Raw genomic sequence first — 7,068 nt, 5'->3', positions numbered from 1 at the left:
GAGGCCTGAAAATGCGTAGACAGGAGTCAGACACTCATCTAACCAGTCTGAGGTTTAGCAAGAAATGAAATGTAGTTGTAAGACAAAGCCAGCAGCAAGTGGCCAGTGGGACCCTCTGCCTCAGTGAGCATCTGAGGCATGAAGGATGCAATAAAGGTTTAGGTGGGACAGAGATGTCTGTTATACTTAATACTTGGTTAAAACTTTTGTTTGAAAGTTCTAATAATTTGCATTTTAGCATCAAGAAATAACCTGTGAATGTCCATATAGCCAAAGGATTAAAATAGTTTCATTGGAATTCCCAGTCAAGACGTCTTGTGCCAGGTTTCTGTGTCCCACCAGTCTCACTGTCATAAATATTCTTCATCTCTACACTCTCAAACCCTGATCCTACCCTCAGTTCGTAGGCCCTATTCCTTCTTGATCTCTACCTTTTCATACTCCTTCTTCTTAAAATGTCCTTCTCTCTCCCTTGTCATCATGATGAGCTGCTGGGTCATCTTTCTAATGCTTCCATTTCCCATCCAGCAGAATTGATCTATCCACCTTTATCCCACTACTCTATGTGTCAATGTATTTATGACTAGGACTACATTCAGCTCTTGTGCATTATGTTTACTACACTGGTTGTAAAATTATTGAAATATTTCTACATAGGTTAATAAAAAGCTATCTAATGGCCTTCCTTTCCTTCTTCCCTGTTTTCACTCCCTACAATTTCAGACCTCCCCAGGATCCAGTAACCAAAGAATTAATGCTGGGAGCAGCAAGACTCTCCTTAACAGCGTGGCCAAAATCTTCTGTTGCTCTTAACCTAGTCTTGGAAATTCCCAAATGTGGGTCAGAATGCCTAGTTTAAGTCTGTCCCTGATTTGTGCTTGCTGTACTGTAAACCTAAAAAGAATGCTGAGGTATAATAGGTGGAATTAAGAGGAGTTCATTTGAGCCAGGGCTTAGCATAAATTGCTTGGATGAGCAAACTCTGGTTTCCCAGATATCTTTCATCAACATGGCGACTGAGAAGACTGGTTTCTCTAATAAAAAAGAAGGGCAAGAAGAGGGGAGGTTACAAGTTGCTTGCCAAGGGTTCATTTAAAATAGTGTACACATCACGAACACAAGAACACTAGGGAGAAGAAAGGGTGTGTGTGTTGGGGGGGGGTCACTTCGTAAAAATCTTTAATCCTTTGTAGCATCACGGTTTACTGTAAACTAAAATACATGGCTTTTGGGCTCTGACCTTGATGGGTGTGGACTAATCAAAGTCTTAGCATGCTTTACCGAAGCCTGGAAGATTGAAATGGAGCTTGTATTCCACAGACTTCTCTGAACTGCTTTCTTTCACGCGGCTGAGCTTGAGCGAATCTTAGTTCCTCTGAGTCTTAGCTGTTTTAAGATGTGTGTAAGATGGAGATAAATGCCCACTGCAGAACTTCCAGTAAGCTCGCTGGGTTCATATATGCTTTAGATTCTAGCCACTAGGATGCGATAACTTTGAATAAGACATTCAGCTGAGCAAAGACACAGATAATTCCAGATGGAGAAAGTAAGGCCTGGCCAGCATGAACCTTAGCCCCATGGGCTGACAGACTGTGTGCCTGGCTAACCTGTCACACCAAGCAGCCAAAGGTGGGAGGGCAGAGTGGGTCTAGTTTCCCAAAGCCAATGCAGTGGACTAATTGGCGGCAGGCTTCTTCTTATCTGACTTTCTCATCTAAATCTCTCAGGGTGTATGAGAAAATCCAGTTTTCATTGCCTTTGTTTTTTCCATAAAGCCCTTGAATAGGAGGGTGAGCTTAAAGTCTTCTGAGAATCTGAGTTTCTTGGAAGTTCTGAAGAGCCCAGGCACTATTCCCTGGAAAATATGAGGTTCCTGGGGATTATTAGAAGCTCAAAGTTAAACATCTAGAAGAATGTTCCTGGGAAGTGTCGTCAACACCTTCTTAATTGGCTGCCTTGGCATTGTCTCAAGGCTGTGGTTTCTACTTCAGATCCTGGAGCAAGACCAAGCCCCCTCCACTGATCAGAGTCCCTTTTCAGAATGAAAGACATGTGAGAACCTCTGGCCTGTGTTTCAGAGTCAGGAAATAAAAGGAGCCTCACTGCAGGGGAGCTGTATAAATCATATTTACATTGGTGTCAGAAAATGCATATCCCTCTTAGAGATTATTGCCCTTAGGAGCTTTCCTTTTCTCCTCCCTCCCCTCTACCTCCATCCACACAGTGACAGGGAGAGATGAGATAAGAAAACTTGGTTTCTCATGAAGGGACACCTTTGTCCAAGGCTCAGGTAGCAAGATCTAGAACCAGGGAAAGCACTTGTGTGTTTGTATCCAGATGGACAGGAGTATGGGCCATGGGACCCAGTAGAAATGAGACAGGAGAGAACTGAGATGAGGGACATCCAAACTGAGGTGAGGAACATATCAAACACCCCAAACCTGACAGACTGAAGGTGACCAAAGGATTGGATCTGAGCCAGTTGGAACTGTAATGGCACCTAAAAGCTTCACTTCATTCAATTCCCTTCTTCAGTCCTATAGCTACATTTTCTTTTTCCTTGCCTTTGGGGTCTGCCTTCTCCATTTTTTAATGTCCCTTATTCAAAAATGTCCAGGCACTGGGAGACTCCCTTAGCAAAAGGCCTCGGGCTATTGCCCTGACCTTCTAAACTACCAAGTTTCACCCTCTCCCTTATAACGACCTTGACCCAAGCCAATAGGCGGAGACAACTCTACTCCCATAACTGGCAGAAAAGAGCTACAGAAATAGTTTATCAAACCCTCTGAGTAAAGTCGTTGAGAATAAACTTATCTCAGAACCAGAGGGAGGAAATGAGAAGACACTTTCAGTCCCTCAAGGACACATTCATGCCTCCCAGATGCGTCAGGCTTTTTTTTTTTTTTTTAATTCTTTTCTCCCTCATTGCAGATGGCAGACTCTTGCTTTTCTAAGTTTCTGTCCTCAGAGATAAAGATTGCTAACAGACTACAGCAGCCAGATATGACACCCAACAAAACCACCCAGGTGTTGTGGAGGACCAATAGACATTCTGACCACCTTGACTCCTCAGCCATAGCCCCCTTGCCTTAAAACCTAATGAAAGTCCACAGCCCCTCCTTTCAGTGCCAACACAACTCTCTTGTGGCTGGCCCCTTTCCTCTCCTGGAAAGTAAATCTTTTTCCCTGCTTACTCTCTGAGTCTGTGAATTCTTTCACAGCTGAAGTTCAACACTGCCCTGCCTATGGGTAGTCCTTCTAGCTTTTCCTCTTCAGTGACAGTTCTCCCTTTCCTCTCAGAGGAAGGAATGAAACTGTTTACCCATCTCCTCTCACAGGGCTGCTCCACCAGTGGAGGTTTTGCTTGGCTCGTACTTTGCTTTTCTAACTTTCAAGTAAAGCCACTGTTTATAATTTTGGAAACTTTGCATACGAATCAAAACTATGGTTTCTCTTGAAAAATATCAGAATATCAGGTAGTGCTGAGCACACATTCCAACTGGGAGAGGGCTGTGGAGCTGAGCAGGTGCCTGTCATGTGGAAGGGTGCTACCCTCTCCAGTTCTCCCATCTGCACCAACCTGCTTTGTGCCCTTCCTCTGATTCACTGAGAGCACCTGTCTGATGTTGTAGACAGGTAGGCTCTATTCGACTGGTCCTGGCCACTTCCTTTTTCATTGCTCACTGCTCTTCCTCACGTATGCCTGGTCAGATAGACTAACTTCTCCCACACCCACATACATACCATCGGGCCACTCTCTCAGCTCCAGCTATATACATTCCCTTTGTAGGGAACACCCTTCCCACAACTTGCCCCTGGGAATGTTTAACTCTTTTACTCTATTTTATTACTTTTTAAAGAAATATTGATTAAATTTTATTTATTACTATTTTTTAATTTGACTGGAGAGAGACACAGAGAGAAAGTGAGAAAGCAAGATGCCAGGTCAAGGACTCAAACCATGGCCAGCCATGTGAGAGTCCAGCACCTTAACCACCATGCCACCTGCTAGTCCCTCCAATTTTTTTGAATTATTTATTTAATTTTATTTCTTCTTCTTCTTTTTTAATTTGACCAGTGAGAGACAGAGAGAGAGAGAAAGGGAAAGTGAGAAAACACGTCACCAGCTCCAGGACTCAAACCTCAGTCAGCCATGTGAGAGTCCAAGTGCCACAAGCACCATGCCACCTGCTGGCCCATATATATATAATTAAAAATTTTGTTATAGGGCACACATGCTCCTTGGAAAGAGACACAGAGAAAGAGAAAGTGAGAAAGCACACCCTCCAGGGTAGATAGATGATCACACTGCAATCCCTTTTCCTCTATTCTCCTCCCCGATTTTGGGTATGCATACACATGTGCCCAGCGTGTTTCTCCATCCCCCTCAGGTCTTCTTTTTCTTAAAATTTATTTTTTATTTATTTATTTTTAAAGAATTATTTTAATTAACCTGATTTATTTATTTTATTCGACCAGAGAGGAATAGAGTGTGAGAGAGAAAGAAAGAAAGAGGGGAAGTAAGAAAACAAGCCACCAGGTCTGAGACCATGGTCAGCCATGTGGGAGTCCAGCACCCTTAACCGCCACACCACCTGCTGGCCCCAGCAATGGCTTTTTTTTTGGTTTTGTTTTTGTTTTTTATATATTTTTTTCTTCCACATTTTATTGGTTAATAAAACATCTTAATTGATCTAACTACTTTCAATAGCAAGTTCAGCTGATATATTAATATCTGTGAACAAATGTTTGACTTTAGGCATGAAACTGTGAGTAGAATAAATATACCATAAAATAGCACCTAGCTGAGTCTCTATAGTTTACTGTGGTCATTAAATAGGTATTTTTAAATATGCTTTTTAATTTCAAAAAAGGCAGTTTTAGCTTTAATAAATCAAAATTTTAAAATGTTAAGAGAACTTTGCGTAAGACTTAAAGCCAGAAGCAGGTTAGGATTCTGTTCAAATAGTAGTTACCTGGATCTTTCAACAATTCAAGAGGAGAAAAAAATCCTTATCTTTGGACTACAAAGCATAGAAAAAAGATCAGTATTGTTTTAGTCAAAAGCCATGAAATTCTATTTCATCAGCTCAGTCTCATGTACTTAATCTAATTTCTGTTGTGGTCCAAGCTTTCTGTTTAAGTTCTGGAAGATAATATTCAACTCTGGATTTGTCCCCATCATTAAGCTGGCCCTTTTCTTAGATGTTTTTTTAACTCTTATTTCTGTGTCTGACTTTAGTTTTTTTCCTGACATATAACACTCCCTTCAGAACTTCTTGGAGAACTGGTCTAGTGTCAGTAAATTCTTTTAGGTTTTGTTTATCTGAGAATGTTCTTGTCTTCTCTTCCCATATGAAGGATAATCTTGCTGGGTATAGTATTCTTGGTGGAAATTGTTTTACATTCAACACTTTGAATATATTTTTCCATTCTTTCCTTGCTCTCATTGTTTCAGATGAGAGGTCCGCTATTAGCCTGACGGGATATCCTTTGTAGATAACTTGTTGATTCTCTCTTGCCAGTCTGAGTACCTTGTCTTTGTCTGTGGTTTTGGTCAATCTGGCTATAATGTGCCTTGGAGAAGATCTTCTTGGGTTGATTCTATTTTGGGCCCTATGTATTTCTTGGATCTGGATCTTTGAATGCCTCTCTAGGTTTGAAAAGTTTTCTTCAAAGATTTCATGGAATAGATTATCAATGCCTTTATTAGTCTCTTCACCTTTTGGTGCCCAGCATGTTTTTCAAGCACTGGTTCTGGGACTCAAACTGCACAGTCAGCCACATGGGATCCAGCAGCCTTCACCACACCCGTGGCCGGCCCTTTTAATTCATTCTTTAGTCTTAGCTTAAATGTTTTTTTAGAAATGTCTGCCTTGACCTCAGCCATCCAGATTCAACCCAGGTTAAGTTTTTGTTTGTTTGTTTGTTTTAGAATTCGTTATTGGTTGCAGCTAAGCTCATGTGCAGTGGCAGTGTCGGCAGCGGCTACAGCGGAGTGTCTGGTGCCATGTTTCACACCATTTTGCTGGTACAGCCAACCAAGAGGCCAGAAGGCAGAACTTACACTAGCTATAAATCTATGAATGAATGCCTGGAAGGTGTTTGTAAAATGTATGAAGAACATCTGAAGAGAACACATCCCAACAGTCCCTCCATCACATATAGTATCAGTCAATTGTTTGATTTTATCGATGATCTGGCAGACCTCAGCTGCCTTGTTTACCAAGCTGATACTGAGACATATCAGTTGTATAACAAAGATGGGATTAAAGGGAAGATCTATGTGCTCCTTCATCAGCAGGCCCAACAATCTGGGGAATAATCGAACTGGAAACATTAGGGGAGTGAGGGTGGTCTTGGGACACAGGTGTGTACAGCATGCTGTAATGAAAGATTCGGTATCACTGTATCCTGTTTCCAGTTTGTTACACTCTAGTCAAGATCAAATGTATTCAATGAAATGTAAGGATATTGATTAATCTCAAATGACTGTTGTCTCTTGTTTTTTTTTTTTTTCCCTTTTTTACTTAAACATTTTTATGATGTTTTAGATGGAGGTTGTTCCTTTTCAGTTAATATTGGCTCCTATCTTTCAAACCATTCATATCTGCTCTATAACTCTCACTGTACTAACACTTTGAGATGAGGTGGGGCATGGTGATAGAGTTTAGTTATGTCCTCAAGTCTTAGTGAAATATAAATAAATATAAAAGAAAAGAAATATTATAAAAAAGAAATATTAATTTATTGTTATTATTTTTAAAATTTAATATAAGGCGTGTGCGATCACCAGAGAGAGAAAGTGAGAAAGCAAGCCACGACTCGAACAAAGTCCACCATGTGAAAGTCTAGCACCTTAACTAACATGCCACCTGCTGCTGGACCCCCAAGTCAGGTTTTTCTTTTTCTTTTTTTTTTTGAGAGGTTTTTGCTATAGGGCAAGTACGCTTGCCAGAAAGAAAGACAGAGAGAGACAGAGAGACAGAAAGTGAAAAATCACCCCCCAGGGGGGTGGCCATGCTGCAATCCCTTCTCCATTCTCCTCTCGAGATCTTAGGCACGCAC

At 41.3% G+C, this 7,068-nt stretch overlaps 1 pseudogene; it reads left to right on the top strand.

Annotated features, from left to right (window-relative positions):
- Positions 1–6,464, top strand: part of LOC102481586 (enhancer of rudimentary homolog pseudogene) — a 16,485-nt pseudogene extending 10,021 nt beyond the window's left edge.
- Positions 6,465–7,068: the final 604 nt, after the last annotated feature.

The sequence above is a fragment of the Tupaia chinensis genome, unplaced genomic scaffold (genome assembly GCF_000334495.1).
Source record: "Tupaia chinensis unplaced genomic scaffold, TupChi_1.0 Scaffold000423_1, whole genome shotgun sequence".
Taxonomy (NCBI): Eukaryota; Metazoa; Chordata; class Mammalia; order Scandentia; family Tupaiidae; genus Tupaia; species Tupaia belangeri.
Note: the sequence above shows the minus strand (reverse complement) of the source record. Positions and strands in the feature narration are given on the sequence as shown.